Source organism: Equus przewalskii, chromosome 17 (genome assembly GCF_037783145.1).
Source record: "Equus przewalskii isolate Varuska chromosome 17, EquPr2, whole genome shotgun sequence".
In the NCBI taxonomy this organism is placed as follows: domain Eukaryota; kingdom Metazoa; phylum Chordata; class Mammalia; order Perissodactyla; family Equidae; genus Equus; species Equus przewalskii.
In genome coordinates, this window is record NC_091847.1 from 12,516,826 (window position 1) to 12,538,163 (window position 21,338).

The 21,338-nt window shown below is 42.2% G+C and overlaps 1 protein-coding gene and 2 long non-coding RNA genes across 9 annotated transcripts in view; 1 reads left to right on the forward strand and 2 right to left on the reverse strand.

The window, feature by feature from the left end:
• Positions 1-489: 489 nt before the first annotated feature.
• On the reverse strand, positions 490-15,491 carry LOC139076764 (uncharacterized). 3 transcript variants are annotated; one of them, XR_011528689.1, is made up of 6 exons: positions 15,372-15,491; positions 13,118-13,233; positions 9,848-9,944; positions 8,237-8,347; positions 4,050-4,202; positions 490-662 (listed from the first exon to the last, which is right to left on the reverse strand). It is a non-coding gene; the product is annotated as an uncharacterized lncRNA (long non-coding RNA). The 3 variants fall into 3 exon arrangements; XR_011528691.1 differs by having other exon boundaries at positions 8,237-8,344; positions 9,848-9,947; XR_011528690.1 differs by lacking the exon at positions 8,237-8,347.
• Positions 15,492-15,890: 399 nt separating this feature from the next.
• Positions 15,891-20,843, reverse strand: LOC139076761 (uncharacterized). 2 transcript variants are annotated; one of them, XR_011528684.1, is made up of 3 exons: positions 20,147-20,843; positions 19,168-19,298; positions 15,891-16,796 (listed from the first exon to the last, which is right to left on the reverse strand). It is a non-coding gene; the product is annotated as an uncharacterized lncRNA (long non-coding RNA). The 2 variants fall into 2 exon arrangements; XR_011528685.1 differs by having other exon boundaries at positions 15,891-16,045; positions 20,147-20,733.
• Positions 20,844-20,862: 19 nt separating this feature from the next.
• The window catches only part of CCDC93 (coiled-coil domain containing 93), a 103,443-nt gene continuing 102,967 nt past the window's right edge, over positions 20,863-21,338 (forward strand). For 3 of the 4 annotated variants that reach the window (XR_011528681.1, XR_011528682.1, XM_070581175.1), the window contains exon 1: positions 20,953-21,090. The gene's annotated coding sequence lies outside the window, so the exon portion shown is untranslated. Of the gene's footprint in view, positions 21,091-21,338 lie in introns of all 4 variants that reach the window. The other variant, XM_070581174.1, reaches the window with a different exon arrangement.

The following is a 21,338-nucleotide window of genomic DNA, read 5'->3' on the forward strand; positions in this document are numbered from 1 at the left end:
ATAAACCCAAACGGAAAAATGATGGACATGTGGTTTCATAGCGAACTTTTAATCCACCTTCTTGTGACTGTTATATTTTACTATTAACTAGTGCTATTTAAAGATAGCCTTGTGAGACTCAGATAATGGTACTCTCCTCCAAAAAATCTTCTGGGGGAATTCCACCCTATAATGCCCTCTCCAGTCTCTGAAAATGGACTGATCTTTGTTTGTACCACTTAATGCTCCCGGTATGAACAAGTAAGCAGAGAGGTTAAAGGCTCAGTTCTAGAGTCAGATGGCCTGAGTTTAAGTCTTGGTTCTACCACTCTTAGCTGTGTGACTTTGACTTTGGGTAAGTCTCTTAACCTCTCTGAGCCCCACTTTCCTTTTCCATAAAACAGGGCTGACAATAATAGTGTTTGTTTAATGGATTATTGTGATGATGAAATGAGATCCAATTTGTAAAGCATTTAGCACAAAGCATGACACAGTAAAATTCTCAATCTATATTAGGTATTATTCTTTTTGACATTATTATTATTATTACTCTGTTTCATGCCTTTTCTGAACAAGAGAACAGTTTATTAAAGGCAGAGTCACAGCACCACATGTCATTTTTGTTCCCCACAGTGTTGGGCTCACGTTCTGTTTTCAGAAAACAAGTACTGATGGATAAAGTCCTGTTAAGGTGGAGAAAGGAGAATGAAGCATAATAGTAATAGAATAAAAATATCTGCGCTGCTGTTGCATAAAGAGCAGTTCTAATAATGGCTACCGTTATTAAACACTTACCTCATGCCAGACACTCTAAATAAGTTATTCCAATCACTACTCTGCAAGATCTGTGTTATCCCTGTTTCACAGAACCAAAAATTGAAGTTCAGGGAAGGTAAGATATATTCATAAGGGATATATCACTGAAGGGCAAGAATGAGATTCAGACCCAGATCCGTCAGCTGCCCATGTACATTTCTATCATATAGCCCTTCTGCCCACAAAATATGGTCCAATCAGACACATCCTTGACCTACAACATGTCATATAGCTATCTCCTGCCGGTGAGTGGTGGGAAGAAATTAGAGATGATGTAGCCGTAGGAGCCCTCAATGCTGAGTCACAGAGCAAAACATACGGCGGGCAGTGACAAAAGCCAAAAGTTGAGAGTCAGTCTTCAAAAATGCACAGTACAAAAAGAAACAATACCATAGTCATTTGGGGCTCACACCATAGCAATTACTATCCCCAGGGTTCTCTATGAAGACTTACAACAGCGGTTTAAAGACAAAAGGTGCTAAACAATTAACACATTGAATATGGATATTAAACAAGAATAATATGACGCCTTGTTACTTGGAAATAACAGTCATGCTGTACACTTACAAAGCTCCTAGCATGCTTATCAGCATTAAGTTGGGGTAATAAGATGGAGGAATTCACACTAACAAAGTTGGGACATGGGCTGAGAAACAAAGAGGGGACTAGGACAGGCAGCCAAGACCAGTCATAAAATCCCAATTGGAAGGGCCACTACAGATTGTGGCTTGGACTGGGGCCAGTGGAGAAACATGTGGTTCATGCAGGACGTGTTGGGAGCCATATTGTGAAGGACATGGTATTATGAATGTCTTTGTCTGATTGAAAAGATCTGATCATTTCCAGATCTGAATGTTGTCTACCCTTCAGAAATGTTTCATCCTAGACTTGAGTTATTCTCATTGTTTACTCAAATGCCAGGTGGGAACGGTTGGGGTGACAAAACAGAAAGCACAGGAATACATTTGCCTTGGGGACACATTGTTAAAGAGCTTCACGGCAAAGGGGTCCAGAGCTCTGCTAGCAAATTTAATGAGAGTTGAGGCAAGAACCACCTCTAACAATTCAATACTAAAATTAGACATTCACCTAAAAAATTCAGGTAACCGAAACAAAAACGAGAGGGACTTTGTTTATTTAAATTACAGAGATAATTGCCTCAATTCTCCAAGTGCCCTCACTCGAGGAGACTTGGCTTGACTGTATCAGTATCCATGGTGAATCATCTAATAAGCAAACGGCATTAGCTCTGCTACTAGCAAAGAAGGGGAGGAAGAAGTCTTGAAATTATCTTCTGTGGCTCCTTTCCAGAGCAGGTGATTTCACTATATCCTGAAGACATGAGGCAGTTCAAAGAGATTTGCAATATGAAATGAGAAGGAGGAGGAGGAGAAGTTTGGGCTTGGGCACTTGCTTTTGAGTTTTGTTTTTCTATATGAGAATCAGACAGTAGAAACAGAGACTCTAGGGGGAGGCTTTATTCTTCTGGTTCAGGGTTTTGTTTTGGTTTGTTCTATGGTTGATGTCTTTCCAAAGAGTTCCCCCACATGAGGAAGCTTGCATGTTTCCCCTCATGTACATAATTTCAAATAAGTATGACAGGGGATCCTTTAAAAAAAATACACATATGTGATTTTATATTCCATGGCTGGAATGAAACTTGATGGAACAAATGCATAATGGTACCTGTTTAATAAATCCAGACAGTGTGGAATGATAATAGAAATCATCCCAAAAGAGGCACCACAATATTCCTGCAACAGCAGAACAATAACTCGCTTTGTATCCATCTACTTTTGAAAACCACTTTATGATTACAAGCATGTAAGCTATTCTAATGATTACTGTAAATAATTAATCATTTCCTTACAATCACTTATTAATTAGCTGTCATAACACTGTTGTGAGTTAGGTGGAAGACAAGGACTCAATATTCCGTTATTAACACCTAATTAAAATATTCATTGTTTTCCATATGTTGTTTATAGCTTTTCTTCCTCACCCTTGATCACAGAATTTCTCTAACAAGGAACGATGCCCTCCATTTGCTTGGCGACATCGCCATCTGTTGTTGGGAAGTGGAAAATGTCCTTTTCTGTTTTTTCACGTAAACAATAGCTTAATCCTTACCTCTCTGCCCTTATTTGGAATTGAAAAAGTTTGATCTACAATATTTTCCTCCTGCAATGTTTTTCTTGACTCTATTTGTCCTGCTATGGACTACGTAACGTATTCTGCTGGCTAATTTCAATGGCATCATCTAAGTGGTAAATTAAGTTGAGCCCATGAACAAATTACAGGGAAATATGCAAACTACGCCCACATAGGTAAAGTAGAGGAGAGGGAATTAGCTAACTAACTTGGTTTACAGAGATTCATAATTAAGGGAAATTTAAGATTGATCACCAAATGACCTTCAGATTTACTTTTTACTAACTCACTCTTATAATAAAAGCTCACATTTTTGAGTGACTGCTGAGTGCCAAGCACTGTTCATTCTTCAATAACACAATGATGGAGACATTGCTATTACGTATAAGGTAACTGAGGCGCCAAGAAATAAAGTAATTTGCAGATGCAGGGTCAGCTACATAATTTGCAAGGTCCAGTGCAGAATGAAAATGTGGGGGTCTCTAGTTCCAAAAGTAGGGGAAAAAAGTGCTGTTAAAAGTACTAAAATATAAAGCTTTTTCTTTTCTTCTCTGTCTCTCTTTCAACTTGTTATGATTTTTTATTTGCTATTTAATCTCATTCTCAGGAAAGAAAAAATTTAATTTTAAGTTATTAATATGAATTTTACCATTCATTTTTATATCGTGCAATGTTAGCTTTAAATGCAAAAATATAAGAGCATTTTACTCATACGCAGAGTAACTGAAACTACACAATCTGTTATTTTGTAGCTTATAAATGTATATATATTTTGCTCTTACTAAAGCAGTGGACATGCTCCACAAAATTAACTCAACTGTTTTTATTTCACTTGATACGTGCACATTCTGCCAATACTCTCTCTGTTTTCTTGGCTTAAGGATGAGTAAGGAAGGACTTGAAAGGAAATGGAATTATAATTTTTTTCCTTCTATGTCATCATTTGCAGCATAAATGGTTGGCTAATACAGAGAAATAATTTAAGAAAGAATGTGGTAGGGGTCCCGGTCATTAGTGTTTCTTAAAATGCCACTTCCTTCTTTTTGCATTCAAAGCAAGTTTTGGACCAAACAGAAAGTCAGTCATAGACATAATGCACTTACCTTGTACACACTTTGAGTGTCGCTGAACTCCCACGTATCACAGCGTCCTGTGAACTCTGTAAGGGCATGCGCCGCAAAGAACAGTGAGCGGACACCCATACCACGTTCATCCTCTTTATTCACATGCTTTCTCCGAGGTCTTGTTGGACTTCACTTACAAAACATAAGTTCAAAGTTAAAACGATCAAGAATTTCAAGACAGTGACAACAGAGCATTAAATCGAATGTGAAGCTCTCTGCGTGTCGGATCCCTCAAGACTACACAGGTCACACACCCAGGAAGCAGTCTGCAACATGATGGACATACCAGAAACGAGGCAATCTGAATCCAGAGGGTGTGCTCTTAACCACTTTGCTCCAGCGCCCCTCAGACTGGGCCTAGAGGCACCTTCAAAAGGTTCCACTTTATATGTTCGTTAGTTATAGAATTCAAATAAAGATTATGGTAGCTAGAGGGCCTTGGACGTCCAGCCTCCTCATTTTACAGACAAAGGACAAGAAGCTTAAGAGCCAGGATGACAGACCCGGTGTCCATCCAGACTTCCTCAATCAAATTGTCAAAATGAATGCAATATCTCATCCCTCTCTCCATTCCTTCCCCAGCCCACCCTTCCTTTGGCGACCCTCTTCTCCTTCCCTATGCTGTAGCAATCCTGTTCAGTCTCTGTGGTTCAGGTGAGGTGGACTCCCTCCCCCTCCACCAAGGCCCAGAGAAAGACACATAGGCAGGACTGGCAAAGCCACGTGTCCCATAAGAACCTCGCCTCAGCTGTGGGGAAAAAGACACCCTCCTCCTCTGGGATCTTGAAACATTGAGGACCATGAAATCATGGAGCGTCCAGTGGCCAACTTGTCACCATGTCCACAGGGACTGTCTGAGAATGAGGTCAACGTGGAGGAAAGCAGAGCTGAGCGATGCAGAGAGAAACAAATCCCGGATGAGTACAGCTTTTGAGCATCTTGGTTGAGTCCTCAGTTACACAAATGAACTAATAAATTCCACTTTTATTCTTAAGCAAATTTGAATCAGTTTTCTGTTTCTTGCAACAAGGAGTCCTGACCTAACACATATGGAGATAGAGATTTGAGAATCATCCTATAAACATGTAATTGAAACCCTGGTGAAAGCACAGCAAAAAGAAGTCCAAAGATAAAGCTCTAAGGAATTTTATTTAAGGAGAAAATCAAAGGATGAGAAGCCAGCAAAGGAGACAGAGGGAGCAATCAGGGAGTTCTCAGGAGACCCAGGACAGGAGAGAATGTTCACCAGGCAGCAGCAGGAAACAGGTGTGGGCAAGGCTGGGTAATACAGAACATTTAAGCAAGATGAGGAGTGAGAAGAGTGTGCTGACCTAGCAATTAGGAGGTCAGTGGGGACTCATACCAGGTCTTTGGATGGTGGGAAACAAGGCCAGGGGGCTGGAGGTTAAAGAGTGAATGGGAAAACCTGTGTTCAAAATGGCAGGTTGAGCACACATATTGATCCCTACTTCCTCTTGAGACACAACTAAAATGGGAAGAAAATAATAATAATAAAAAAAGTTGAACCTGCAAGGACAATGAGAACAAGAGAGACCACAGTGGATGAAAATCGGCAAGTGCAACTGAAAAATGTCAACAAATTTTTGGAAATGGGAAACAGAGGGAGGACTGGTGTCTGGCTTCGCAAAAGGGAAGAGAGACACCTCAGAGCCCACTGGGGTTCATGGTGGGGGAAATGATTTACCACCGAGAACCCTGAGAGCCTCAGGACTGAGGCACCAGGCAGCTTGAGAGCAGGAGGAAGGCTCAAGGCTGACAGCAGGGAGATTGTTTGAAAGCCTCTATGAGAGCACTTGGTACAAGAGAACTTCATTGTCTCACAGCTCTGGAGGCTAGAAGTCCAGGATCAAGGTGTCAGCAGGGCCATGGTCCCTTTGAAACCTGTAGGGGAATCCTTCCCTGCCTCTTCCCAGTTTCTGGTGGTTTGCTGGCAATCTGTGGCATTTCCCGGAGTGCAGCTGCATAATTGTATATGGTTGGATTTGAGGATTTGTTTTAACAATTAGCCTCACTTCTTTATGTTTCAGGACTTGATTCTTCCCCCATAAAATGAGAGGATTGTGTTAGCTCATAAAAAGGATTAACACTAACACCAACAACACAAAAAAAACCACTCGATTTTTCAACAAAAAGTCTGGGTTTCTTCTCTTTGCCGGGCACTGCATGAGGCCCAAGGAGCTTCCAGTCAACAACACAGGCATGTTCTCTGCAGCTTCATGAAGTTTAAAGCATAGAGGGGATGAGTCAAAAATATTCAGAATAAATAAATTGTAGTACATTCACACAGTGGAATACTACAGCAATAAAAACAAAATACTACTACACACAACAATCTGGGTCCATCTCACAGTCACAATGGTGAGCATCTGTAACACATTCAAGAACACAAAAACTAGCCTATGGTGATAAAAGTTAGAAAAGGGAATCATTTATGGAGGAGGAAGGTACGGCCTTCTGGGATGTTGGAAATGTTCTATAGCTTGATCTGGGTGGTAGTTCCTTGATTTATACACGTATAACCATTCTTCAAGTTTAGGCACTTTTATTGGGGCATAGTATACCCCAATACAATATTAACAAATATTTCCACATATAATTAATGATTTGCAATAAGTGCTACCAAGAAAAAGGACAATGTTCCACAAGAGGGCCTGATCTGATCTGGAGAGTCCAGGACAGTCAGAAGAAGTGGCAAAGAGGGTTCACTCAGAGATGAGCCTGCAGGAAGCACTGAAGCGAGAACAGCTTCACCTCTGGAAGATCTGAAAGAATGCCAGAAAAGCTGGGGCACAAGGAGCCACAAGAGAGAGTGGAGTGAGACCAGCATGAGGAAGTGCGCTTGGACTGGAGTGGGCAGCCACTTGTTCCCTCTGTGAGGACACTTCACTTAGCTCTGAGACCTATGGAGGGGCTTTCAAGGAGGAGACACATCATAAACTGCTCAGGAAAGAGTGGATGTTCAATTCAGCTACTTTTGCTACTGGCTCAATTGGCAACCAAGGGTCTCTTGGAGGCAATACTTTATTTTTCAATTGGCAATTAGAGGACCCACTCATTTAATATAGACCATAACTTCTCTCCTCACTTTTCTTCCCATTCTGCACAAGACCGCAGTGCCACTGAGTAGTCTCTGACATGCACAAAGGATATATACACCTCTCTCAGATACAACTCCTGGGGATGGACGGCATCTAAATGTCCAGACCAAGACCCTTTTGCATAACCAGTCAGCACTGTCATCTAGCGCACCATTGCTCAGACAGGCTTCCATGGGCACACCAGTGCTCCATGAGGCATCAACTAGTATCTACAGTCAAATACCCTTATGAAATACTTGATCAAAGTTACACAGCTTTTCTATTCCGGGACTTCTGGAGATGTTTATGTTAATGTGCATTATGATTCATTGTGCAACATTTCCAAACCTATTTGAACCGTGGAGCCCTTTTGTGAGGTGAACAATATGAGCAAGCCAAGGTGTTATTCAATGAAACACAGTGTGGGGAACCATGATCCAAAGTCTGACAGCACAGTGCTGAGGTACTTTTTACTCGTTAGTGATTTACGGCGTTACAATAAGCAATAACTTCCTCCTTAATTCATTTTTAGAATAAATGTAAATAAACGACACAAAGCTGAGGTTGTTATTTTATTTTTGTCTTTCACCCAGTTTTATTTCTTCCTTCGCTATTATCTGCTCATTTTCCGCATTTGTTCTTTAGAACCTCATTCATCTTCATTGGCTTTAGATTATTCTCTTCTCTGGTAATTTTAAGTACCTATAAAATGGCCACTAACTCCGTATATCACTTTAAAGGAAATTTATTGCTTTTTAACCCCTTTTAGGAATTATCTTAAAGCTAACTGAACTCAGATCCCCATCCTAACTGTCACTGTTGACATGTGAAATAGAGCTTTTCATATCTCAAGTCCAAAATCATGTTATCTGTTGTAGACAATTTTAGTGGAACAGACTGCAAAAAACCCTTGAAATGTTAATTCTGCTACATCTGGCATATTGAGAATTTTTAGTATTCAACACAAGCTTTGCATTTTCTTTGCAGTTTTCGAAATGCACAGCCTCACAGCCTCTTTCAAAGGCTCCGGTATTATCCAGAAGCAATTACGAAGAAAAACGAAATTACCTTTCGTCGTTCTATCTATTCAGGGCCTTGGAAATGCAGACTGACAATGAGCTGACAATTATTTGCAATCCACTTTCACTTAATTTCACCATAAATTGAGTCTGAGGACTGCTGACAAATAAAATATATTATTCATCTGAAAACATTCTCTTTGGGGCTCCAGGTCTCCAATCTATTTCATTAGTGATCATGATCAAAGCAAGCTGAGAATTGATTTATGCAATAGTTATCCCTCTGCAATAATTAATTAGGAAAATAATACTTTGGTGGAGCTTTGAAAAGGAGCAGTTTCTAAGGCTCTTTGATAAAATAGAAAACTTTAAAAATAATTATGAGGCAGTGTTCCTAAGGGAGCAGATACGCATTGCCCTTGCCTATTTCCACAAGTCACTAGACTTAAATCACAGTCATGGGTAGCTCCTTGAATCTCAATTCAGTTCGTCTAACAATTTTGAGCATGTACTACATGCTAGGCACTGTGTGCTAGGTCTGTGAGTATCACAGAAATGGAGCATCCTCAATGAATGTACACGGGCAGGTAACCATGGATAGTATCAACTGTCCTAATTAATGCTAGAATAGGCATAATAGCAAAGTGTTTTTGCAGTCATAGGGGCTCCAGGGATTAATTCTGTTTGAATCATTGGAGAATGCTTCACGAGAGAAAGTGGCATTGGAACTGGTCCTAGGACAATGGGTACATTTTCAATTGGCTGAGATAAAGGGCTGTAGGCCTGAAGGAATGCAAGAGCAATCCCAGGCAGAGAGAGCAGTATAAACAATTTCAATGACCTAGGAAAATTCCAGGAGGGTTTGAGAAGAGGTGGAAAATCTAGGGTGGCTGTGAGAGGTTAGGAGAGGAAGACATGTTGGGACATGAAGGGGAAACAAAGTCCACAGATTATTTTTAATCAGTGAGTTTTTAAATCAGGGGGCTATGTTGTTCAGATAATCAGTCTGGTGGCAATGCCATGGGATGAAGGAGTACTGAAAGGTATTGTAATTGTCCTGGAGACAGGCAATAAAAAATTGTGGGAGAGGAAAATAAGGATGCAAGAAGGCAAAGAACTTGGGAATCATTTAGTTCATCCACTTAGAAGTTAAGGCACATTGAGGTCAGAGGTTGGTAGGATCTTGTGGGTGTCGAAGTTGTGGAGGTTGTGAGCAAGAGATGGTGAGGAAAATAAAGTATGAGTTAAGTGTTAAAGACTGGAAGCAGGGTGGGAGTGGAGGAGGAGAATGTTTCATCACTCTGGCTCATTTGTTCATTCAAAAACCTGTAATTGAGAACCTACTCCCCGGAGCACTGGGAATACAGACACCAATACGATACACTAAGTCGGCAGCTTTGATCAAAGGGGGAACTTACTGTCTTCAGGCAGGGGAAGATTTCAAGGTTAGTCAACAGAACTAGAAAGTGGGAAGTCATAGGATTCAGAATAATGTGTACAGGTCTACACGACCTTGTAAAGAAATGGGAAAAAAATGCTGCTGTAACTCCAGCTTCATACCACTTTTCCAGGAAGGAAGACAAGAATGGAAAAAGGTAAACAATGTGTATGCTGTGATTTACCCCCTTTGAAGGCGTTTTCCTAGAAAACATCCACTTACATTGTATTTCTCAGAAGTGGGTCCCATGTCTACTCAACCACGTGGGAGGCTAGGAAATGCAGAATTTAACTCAGCATATTTTTACACCCAAGAGGTTCTGCTAGAAAGGGAGCAAGGAAGAATGGACATTGTGTAAACAACTAGCAAGTACATTTTGCATATTTAAATATATTTTTATTCTATCCTCTTATATCTTATATCTTACCAGAGTATAAAATTCTAGGTTAAAATAATTTTTCTTTAGAATGTTGAAGGCATTGCTCCATTGTGTTCTAGCTTCCAGTGTTACTCTTGAGAAATCATGCTATCCTGATTCTCATTTCTTCATTATGTGACCTAGTTTTTTCTCTGTATAAAATCTTAGCATCTTCTCTTTATCTCTAGTGTTCTGAAATGTCATTATAAAGTGCTTTGGTGTGGATCATTTTTCCATTCATTATGCATGGCATTTGGAGGGTATTTATAGTCCAGACACTGCTTTATTATTTCTTTGAAAATCCCCTCCCCTATTGTCTTCTATTAGGATGTCTGACCTCCTAGACATTTTCTTGGCCCTATCTTCCAACTCTTCTACTGACTTGTTAATTTCAGCTATCATTTTTTTTTAATTTCCAAGAGCTCCATTCTTTTCATTGAGGAAGATCAGCCCTGAGCTAACATCTGTGCCAATCTTCCTCTTTCTGCTTGAGGAAGATTGTCACTGAGCTAACATCTGTACCAATCTTCCTCTGTTTTGTATGTGGGATGCCACCACAACATGGCTTGATGAGTGGTGTGCAGTTCCACGTCAGGGATCTGAACCTGCAAACCCCAGGCCACCAAAGCTGAGTACGCGAATTCAACCACTACGCCATCAGGCTGGCCCTTCCAAGTGCTCCTTTTTAATATTCTAATTACTAATTATCATTAGTAACTATCTATAATTATAATTATGTAATTATAGTATACAAAGCAGTTAAATGAAGTTTTTAAAAATAAATTTGAAGTTTTGGCTAAGGCTCAAAGCCAACAATGTAATGTACCTCTATATTCTAAAGGAAGATGATAGAATATTTATATAGGACTCACTATTCTTAAATAGTAAAACAAATCCTGTGCCCTTAGCCCACCCCACATCTCTAGCCCATATATGAAGATAAATAAATAAGTAAATAAATAAGAGCAGACTAGAGACTTTTCAGAGCGAGTCGGGATTTTTTTGAAGGGTTACATATGGGAGTGTGAACATTCAAAATGGATGTTTCTTGGTCCAAGCAAGGGGAGGCTTCATGACACACACTCAAGACCCTGGGATTATCTGCCATGGATAAAGACTAACATCTCAACCCCCGGTCAGCTTCTGCTGAGCTGCAGAAGCCTGTGGGCCTGCTCTATGCTACAACCTGAGCAAAGTTTGGGGGAAAGAGTGTTCTTGGGAGAACTAGACCCATGTTCTCCAGACTTAGGGGGTCAGGTGAGTGAGAGGCAGAAAGATTAGGGCCTTCTAATCACCTGACGTTGCCTGTGTAGAACAGAGAAGAGACCACAGTGGGAATGGTCTAAATTTCCATAGTTAGACTGGACAGAGATTCACTAGTTTTCCCAAGAACTAAATAGGAAATCAGCAAAGTTAAGAGTGAACTTCAAAGGACCCCACACAAGTTCTGCACCAGCAGAATGAGCTTGCATCAGGAGTATGTGAAAGGAGAATTAAGGGAACATTATGAGATGTGAGCTGCATGGTGCTTCACCCAGTGAAGTGTGAGGAGGACACTGCAAGGTCAAAAGTCCCACGAGACAATAGACAAAAAATTCTGCAAAAGGACCCCCACCAGAAAGGGTCAGCTTTGGAGAACACGCCACACAGAAGCAGCAATGCCATGTACAACAGCGCAACCAAATACGATTTTCCTCTTCTCTTCTAATGGGTGTGGGGCAGAAGCGTCAATTAGTGAATGGGGGAAGAAGTAGGGTGAGGGATAGATAAAGGAAGAGACCATAAACCCCCTACTTCCATTTTTCAGAATTCAAGGTCAGATCCAAGACAGGAAGAGGGGAAGAAAGTGTGAATTGGATAAAAGATTGAAGAATAGATTAGACTGGACTTTTTAATATCTGAAAAGGGGAGTATTCTAATCTACAAAAGTACAAAGAAGAGCTTTAGAATCTGCACAAGATATCGTCCAGGTGTGGGGGAAACAAAACCTAACAGAGCAACTTTAAAGAAGACGGACTGGAAGAAAATCAGCTTGTTTCCAGCTTGCACCTCATCAAGCATAACCCATTCAATAAACTGGTTATAAAAGCATTTTTATTTCCTCTTCCATTCCCTTTGTCCTTGTAGAATCACAGTTTTGCTATCATTTTGTTTGGATTTCAGGAGACAGAGAAGATGTACATGTGTGTTCAGTCCCTTTTTTAATGACAAGTCAATGCAACTGCACTTTTTTGCACCGAGCTCCTTCTCCAGGAAAGACTAAGTTGACCGACTGATACTCAGAATGAGAAATCAATAAATGACAAGATAGTCCCAAATCTCCACTTAAATATTAAGTGTATTCTACTTACATAAGCTTACTTAAGAAAAAAATGATAAATGTGGTCCATTATCTTGTAGCTACCATCTGAACTCCTTTCTCTGAAAGGATGATCATTGACTGTCACATCTGCCACCTGGTGGCCACTCTAATGCACACATTATGGTAATACTACCACACTTAACACTTTTCATCCATTCACCCATCCATCCTTCTCCATCCATCCATCCATCCATCCATCCACCCACCCATCTATCCACCCAATCATTCATGGTGCACTTGTTCCAGGCAGGCTCTGGCATGTAGATAAACAGAACATACACAGCTCTTGTCTTTCCTTGAGGAGCTGACTATCTATGAGGAAAAAAACATACATTTCTTTTTTTTGAGGGAAATTAGTAAGAGCTAAGCCTCTAAGGTTCAAATCTGTGTTTTTGGCTTTTATTTTGTTCCTCAACTGGCTTTTGCCCTGTAATTTAATAAAACATACTTAAGTCTTTGCCATCTTAAGGAAAAAAAGCCAAAGAAACAAACTCTCCATCAATCATGCTAACCCTAACCATCTTCTTATTTCTTGCCTTCAATTCATAGTCAAGCTTCTCCAAAAGGAGTCTACATCTTCCGTCCCCTCTTGCTTGCTTCTAATTCATTTTAGTGGTTCTTTTTATTTCATTTTTAACATATTTTTATTATAAAATAATTAAACTATTCGGAAAATAAGGGTAATATAATTATCCACATATTTATCACCCACCTTTATCAAATATTGCCATTATATCATATTTGCCTTAGATCATCTTTCTCCAAAAATGAAGTATTACAGATAAAGTTGATGCTCTCTGGTCCTCCTTTGTCCCCCCTTCTCCTCCCCTGGCAGAGGAAATCACAATCATGAGCATAATTCCCACACATGCTTTCATGCTTTTACTACACATTTAGGTATCCATAAGCATTGAATAATATTATTTTGAATGCTTGTAAACTTAGCAAAATCATTATGAATGTTGCTTTTATTAAAAAATTAACTTTATACTTTTCATATTTATCTATACTCAAACATGTAACTCTACTTCATTTTCACCACTGTATATTAATCCCCTGGATGAAGATATCACAAATTATACATCTATTCTCCTTTTGATGAATATTTAGGTTGTACTCAGTATTTTTCTATCTCAAACAATCCTTCCCATGAGGCATTTCATGCACATCTCCTTGTCCACATGTGGGGTTCTTGAGACGAGAACCTTCTGTCCTTCTCCCCATTCTGGAAAGTCTCCACAGGAGACCTCTCCACTGACGGTCTTCACAGGCCCATCGCATCCTCTGCTGGCAACAAGAAATGTCACTATGCTAAGCACTGGATTCAGTGCTCTGTCCACACAACCTGAAAACACAAGTGAGTCACTTTCCAAGTTGATCCTACCTTGTAATGACTCCACTTCTGAAGATCAGAACTGCTACAGAAATTTTTTTCTCTTTACTAACGTAATTCTGCTTTCTTTCTCTCTTACTTTTATTGCTATTAAGTGATGATACAATGGTTCAAATATAACTTGTTAAAATTGCAATTTTTAGGATAATGTTTTATGATTTTAGATTATTTAAATACTGATCTTATAAATTAATGACTTCCATGTTACTCTATTTGTAGGTAACTAGAGAATTTTTGTTGTTGGTAACAAGTCCAACAAAATAATGTAGAAACACTGTAGTAAGTTTTTAACTTTGCCAAGAAACATGAAGAGTCTTAGATTTTTTTTTTTTAAAGATTTTATCTTTTCCTTTTTCCCCAAAGCCCCCCGGTACATAGTTGTGTATTCTTCGTTGTGGGTTCCTCTAGTTGTGGCATGTGGACGCTGCCTCAGCGTGGTCTGACGAGCAGTGCCATGTCCGCGCCCAGGATTCGAACCGACGAAACACTGGGCCGCCTGCAGCGGAGCGCGCGAACTTAACCACTCGGCCACGGGCCAGCCAGAGTCAGATATTTTATAAACCTACAATGTATGTACGAATCTCATGAGTATATCATTTCCATCTAATTTGATTTTGAGATAATGAAAGTATAATGTGTCTTTATTGCTATTTAAGAAATCTCTCCCATTGATGTAGAAAAATAGCATTTTTAAGTCTCTTTTCAAAAGGAATTTTGGATTTTCTCTCATTTAGTTTCACATGGAAGCTTGATGGAACTGTAATTCCTAGGATAATGTTTTATAAATGCAGTTTAGTTAGAAGGGAATTTCCTGAGTCAACTGTTTCCTTTCCTTCCATTTCCAGAGAGTGTAAGGGTCGGATTTCAGTTGTTGCTGTTACCAATCCCCACAACATGAACAGGGGTAGGAGTCTTACACAAGCAGTCTTGCCACTGGGGACATGTGAAACTCAAAGTCCCTTTCTATAGACCACGGGCTGAATCACTGTAGTGATAAGACCAATACGTTTACAAAATGTATATATTTTTAAAGCTTTCATCATGCTTAGGTGAAATCCGACCCTCTCCTCCCAAGGTCCCGCCTGGGCCCCTCCGCCTCGCCCACCCCTGGTGCTCTCTGTGCTCCTGTCCCTCAAGCACACCGAGCTCCTGCCTGCTCTGCCCTGCAGGTCCCTCAGCCCCAAAGGCTTTTCCCTACTGTGTCTCACTCTTACTCAACCCCGGGTCTGAAATGGCGTGTCCTTGGAGAAATTCTCCCTGACCTCCCACTCAGAATCACTCCTCCTGTTCCTCTTTTGCATCCTACGTTTCAACTTGCCATAATGGCCCTTATTTCAACATGCAATCAGATAATTTCCATGTGATTACGTGTTGACTGTGCACGTTCATCCACAGCTCCATTTTGCTCATTTTCTGCATCCGCTGCTTTTCGGGCAGAGGGTTGCGGGTGCATAAGGCATTTGGATGGACAATTTCCTTGTGCGATGTATTAGTCGGGTTATGCCCTGAGGACGATGCTCAGCAAACAACCTCCCGCCTCAGTGCTCACAGCAAACATTGCTCTCCCACTTACTGCTCTGGCTCTGCTGGGTTCAGCTGGATTCAGGTCTTCAGTCTGCTCCCTTCTCTCACGTCTGTTTCTCATTCAGGGGCCCAGGCAGAGGGAGCAGTGGCTGCCTGGGAATGTTCTCATGATGGATGAAAGGAGCATAACAGAGTGAGGGAAATACAGAACGGTTCTTAACACCTCCACCCAGAACTGACACAGTCCCATACCTTCCCACATTCCCAAAGTCAATGCAGGACACTTGACATCTGCAACAGCAGAGTGCTGGATGTTGGCAATACCTCCCAGTTACGGTGAAAACTCCAAATACCCCTGGGGTGCTGAATCACTCCTCTCACCCCCACTGAGAACACTTCTCGGCGCCTGGCACACAGTAGGCACTCGATGGATATTAGGTGAAAAATTAACTTTGTCAAATTGCCCTCTAGAACCCTTGCAAAAACTTACTCAATGACTAGGGAGTGCTATGACATTAGTTTAATCTCCTTAACACATTAATTATTTCTTCCATGCAAACGTACGTCATTTTAACTTTTTAAAGATTTTATTATTTCCTTTTTTCCCCCAAAGCCCCCCGGTACATAGTTGTACATTCTTCGCATTCTCGTTGTGGGTCCTTCTAGTTGTGGCATGTGGGACGCTGCCTCAGCGTGGTTTGATGAGCAGTGCCATGTCCGCACCTAGGATTCGAACCAACGAAACGCTGGGCCGCCTGCAGTGGAGCGCGCGAACTTAACCACTCAGCCACGGGGCCGGCCCCCATTTTAACTTTTTAGTGTGAAGCTGAGAATATTTTTTCCATAGATTTAGTGACAATTTCTTTTAGGAGTTCTCCATTCAAGCCTTTTGCTCATCTTTCTATTAAATTTTCTTCTTCATTTGTAAGAACTCTTGTCACACATAATGAATATTTTTCCAGTTTGCTTTTTAAATATTTTAATGATCTTTTGACAGGCAGACATTGCTAATATTACATAGCCTCATCTCTCAGCCTTTCCTTTCATGGCCTGCTGCAGTGAACGTTTGTACTGGCAACATGATGTTGCCGTAAAGCGGTTTCCCTTTCTGCGGTTTCAGTTACGTGCAGTCAATGAGCTCCAAAAATATTAAGTGGAAAATTCCAGAAATGAACAATTCATAAGTTTCAAATTGTGCACCGTTCTGAGCAGTGTTATGAAATCTCCAGTTATCACACTCTGTCCTGCCGGGGACAGACATGAATCACCCTCTTGTCCATTGGATCCACACTGTATACGCTACCCGCCTGTTAGTTCCTTAGTAGCTGTCTGGGTTCTCAGACCTTCTGTCGTGGTATCACAGTGCTGGTGTTTAAGTCACCCTTATTTTATTTAATAACGGCCTCAAAGTGCAAGAGTAATGATGCTGACAATTTGGATAAGCCAAAGAGAAGCCGTAAACTGCTTCCTTTAACTGAAAAAGGGAAAGTTCTCTACTTAAGAAAAAAATTGTATTCTGAGGTTGCTAAGCTCTACGGTACCTTTTATTAACAATATATTGTTATAATTATTCTATTTGTTTGTTAGTTATTGTTGTTAATCTCTTACTGTGCCTAATTTATAAATTAAACTTTATCATAGGTACGTATGTATGGGGAAAAAATAGTCTATATAAGACTTGGTACTATCTGTGGTTTCAGTCATCCACTGGGGGGTCTTGGAACATATCCCCTGAGGATATTGTATTTAACCATTCCCTTTTATGGGGTATTTACATGGTTTCCAGGTTTTTCTCTCACAAGTAACATTGTGATGAAGATCTTTGTACTTAAGTCCTAAAATGGGAAGTATCATATCCAAAGATATTTTTAAAGTTCTTGATACATTTTGCCAAATTACTATTGACACTCTCCAGGCCCCACACTCAGATTCTCCCACCCCAGGACCCACCTCCTAGATACCCCCACCTTAGGAGCCCCACCCCAGGACCCACACCTCAGGTTCCCCCACCCCAGGACCCACATCCCAGGTCCCCCCACCCCAGGACCCACATCCCAGGTCTCCTGACGCCAGCACCCACACCCCAGGTCACTCCACCTCAAGGCCTCCAGCCCAGATGCCCCCACCCCAGGACCCAGACCCCAGATGCCCCCACCCTAGGAACCCACACTCCAGGATCTGTCAGTGAAGCCCTTACTGGCCAGCCTTGTAGAGCAACAAGCAAGGTGAAAGGGGTGACAGTGGGTCTGGAGGGGGAAAGGGAAGTTGTCTAGAACAACTTAGAGGCTCCTTCTGCCTCGAAAGCTCTTCCCTAAGATCTTCCATGGGACCTTCCTGAGATTCAGGTCTCACCTCAAATGGGGCCTGAGAGTCCTATCCTGATCCCTTCATCTCAAAGAACCTCTGACTCCAGCTATTCCTCAACACATTACACTGGGTTTTTTTTTCCTGAAGAACACTTATCTCTAGCCAACATTATCTTACTAGTCGACATGTTTAATTTCCGTCAGTAGTCATCTTGTCTGGTTTGCTGACTGCAATACCGCAGCATCAGGAACTACTCTCTGGCACACAGAACAGGGGTTCTCAAATTGGCTGCTCATTGGAATCACTGGTGATGTTTTAAAAATCCACTTGCTCCTCAATATAAGAAATGTTTCACTGTTAAATCACTTTTCCAAGAAAATGTTAGATGTCCTTTTCCACAGGAGATACAGAATGCAGCAGAGGTTCTCAAGCATGGTTATTCACTGCTGTTTAACTGGATCCTTGTCAAACCCTTTCTAAGATAGCCAATAGAGTATGATTGTAAAAATGGTGGAAAGTGTTGGAATTCTTTAATAAAACTATCATTTATTTGGAAAAATGCACTAGAAGAACTCATCTAAGATTGTGTGTGTCCGTATGTGTGTGTGTGCAGTGTTGTGTCCAGAAGCTGAGGGCGTTTGGGTTTCCTTGCATCACCTGAGCCTCCATTTTTTACCATGGAAATGTGACATGCTCAGTATAGGATGATGTGTTGTGAAATTGTACTGATTGAGAACAGATCAGCATACAATTAAGAATTTTCAGGAATAAATCATTTAACTTACAGACTCTTACTTTGTTTATGGATCTTAAATTTTGTGTGCCACTGTGATTTATAAAGAAACATAATAATCACGAAGTCTATGTTGCATGTAAAACAATTTATTCCAGGGGAAAAATCTTATATTCATGTCTTTCCCTAGACCAATTACATCAGAATTGCTAGGGGTGGAGCCCAGGCATTGGTAGCTTTTAAAACTCCTCACGTGATTCCAACACACAGCTAAGTTTGAGAGTCACTGACTTAGAAGGAACACAGTAATATTTGTTGGATGAATGGTGGATGAATAAAAGGACTTGTGAATCAGAAATGTGGGGCTCTGGTTCCAGCACTGCCAATAACATGCAATAACCTAAACTGTGTCACTTTACTTTTCTAAACACCCATATTTGCACTAGATGCCTTCTAAGGTCCCTTCGTGCTTCCAAACTTCATGATTCCCCTTCCTGGTCATAGCAAGAGCTCAGAATGGAAGGGCTGGGAGAAACATGAGGCCAGAACAATCGAAGCTTTATTCAAAACTTCACCCAAAATAAAGGTGACCCTAAAAGGAAGCTCTTTACTATGGCACCCTTTTACCCAGGAAAGGAAAGTCTTTGTGAGGTTCCTGAGAATCTTGCACTTAGAACATCACACATTTCTGTATTAGATGTGCACAGGAGGGACAGAATGATCCCTAATCCCCAAATATTCCACTAGGGAGACAAAATGTGTATGAGTACCCTGAGCCAGGAGAGAGGGAGAGAGATGCATTTACCTGGGTCCTCACAAACCTCCTTCTCTGACATCGTCTCTTCAAGGTCTTCTCTAAGGCTGTGCAGGGGTTCCTCTCTCAAACATGGGCTGCTCAAGCTTTCTTGACTGCTGCCACAGCTGTTTCACTTGGATCTTTAAAAGCAAAGCAAAGCAAAGCAAAGCATGCTGCCAACTCAACTCTGCTATTGTCACCCTACAGGACAGTTTCTTACTGGGAAAATTAGCTGCTCATATTTATTTAAAATATTGCAAAAGCATTTACAACAAGGGACGTGCATGTGGCCTACCTGAGTCCTATTATCCAGGCTCTATTCCCTGGGCTGCTTTACATACAGCTATGTAAGCTTGCCTGCTACATCAGATTTTGTTACCTGTCCCTAGGCATCAGTACCTGTCTAATCACCCGAGAGTGGTCACAACATTATCACCTTTCATTCCCCCTCAGCCTATACTACCTCAGGGAAGGACAATTTTATAATTACAAAAATAGCACATTTGGGAAGTTATGAGAGTGGGCATGTTAGAAACTGAGCTTCATTGGCTTTACGATGGGTAAGAGCAAGATGTTACATAACTCAGATAACAGTTCTCATCCCAACATCTTAATTTGCTTATTCCAATTTCTCAAATTATGGGGGGGTTTGGGGGGGCACACAGTTTGGTTAGTAATATTTGCTAACTCAACTTAAGAAGGAAATGTCTGTTCTTAGGGCCCTTCCATCACTCGTTCCAGAGATCTCTCTGTTCTGTCAGGATAAACTCTAGAGGGAGTATAAAAAGAATTTCTTCAAGGACATACAATTACTGAGCATCTACTTTTTAAGATGCTAGGGATGCAGAGAGGAAACACACACACACACACACACACACACACGGCCTCTTTGATCTCAAGGAGCTCATAACTTCACAATACTCCCTTCCCCCCACCTCCCCACACGTATAGGGGAAGGATCTCTTCCTAGAGCAAGTTTTCACGTCACCTCTTTCTTCATCTATTAAAGAAAAAAACAAAGCTGGAGAAGCCATCATGGGGTGGGAGCCAGGGGCTTGTGGCCAGGGAGACAACTCTTAAATCGCTGCCATCCTCTGGGACAGACAAGAGGTGCACCGTGGAAGTGATGCGGCAGCTAAAATGACGTCAACACCGAAGTCGCATTCTCGGAGATGACCTTCGCCTAAGGAAGATTCAGAACTGGGGATGGTGAGGTGGGAATGGCGAGACATTATCCCAAACGAGGTTTTCTGGGGAACAAGAGGCGCAGTCTCGAAAGCTGGGGGCAGCGGCCGTGAAGAATTCTTTCTCGGGGGCTGCGTTCCTGGTCCGTGTATGGAGAAGTTTGCCCAAGTGTGCTCTAGTCAGGGGACACCCCAATTCAGCTAGAAGCGGGACAGGGTCTCCGAAATCCCCAAACTCATTCGTGTTCGGACTCCGAGCCGAGAGCGAGGGGGCTTCGGAAGTTCGTCTCATGGAGAGGGCAGACGATGCCCGTGAAAAGCAGAAAGGGGAGCCATGATGCAAAATTTCCCCGAGATGAAGGAATAGTCCCTTTTACAAAGCACCTCGGAGAAAAATGCAGGGCCCAGGCGCGAAGCTCCAGCAAACGTCGGCCCTCGGACCATCACCGGAGAGGAGGTCTGGCGTCCCTGCCAGTCCCAGCTTTGCCCGGGGCTGTCCTCGCGCAGGCGCAGTCGCGCCGCGCTCCCGCCCCAGCGCGCATGCTCCGCCGGGCCGTGGCGCTCCCTGCCGGGGCCGGCGGCGGCGGTAGCGGAGGAAGTTGCTGCTTTGCACTCCACCCCGGTAGCAGCTCCGCGGCTGGGGACGGCTTCCTGCGGGTGCTCCGCAGTCTTCGCTGCCGCAGCCGCTCGTCAGTCCGACTGGATCATGGGGTTGCCCAAAGGGCCAGAGGGCCAAGGTCTCCCGGAGGTAAGATCCCTCTCTCTGGCATGTCCGCGATTTTGAGAGAGGGCCGAGCCCGCCTGAACGGGCAGAGCGGGGCCCGGGCTGCGTTTGGGGCGTCCCGCCCCCTTGCTCAGGTGTGTCTCCGCGGGGAGCACCGGCCCTGCGCGCCCAACCGAGCTGGCCCCCAGCGTGGTCGTGGGCGCGCGCACACTTCAACCGCGGCAGGGTCTCCTGCGACGGAGGTGGCCTTCCCAGCCCAGTAACTGCCCCGA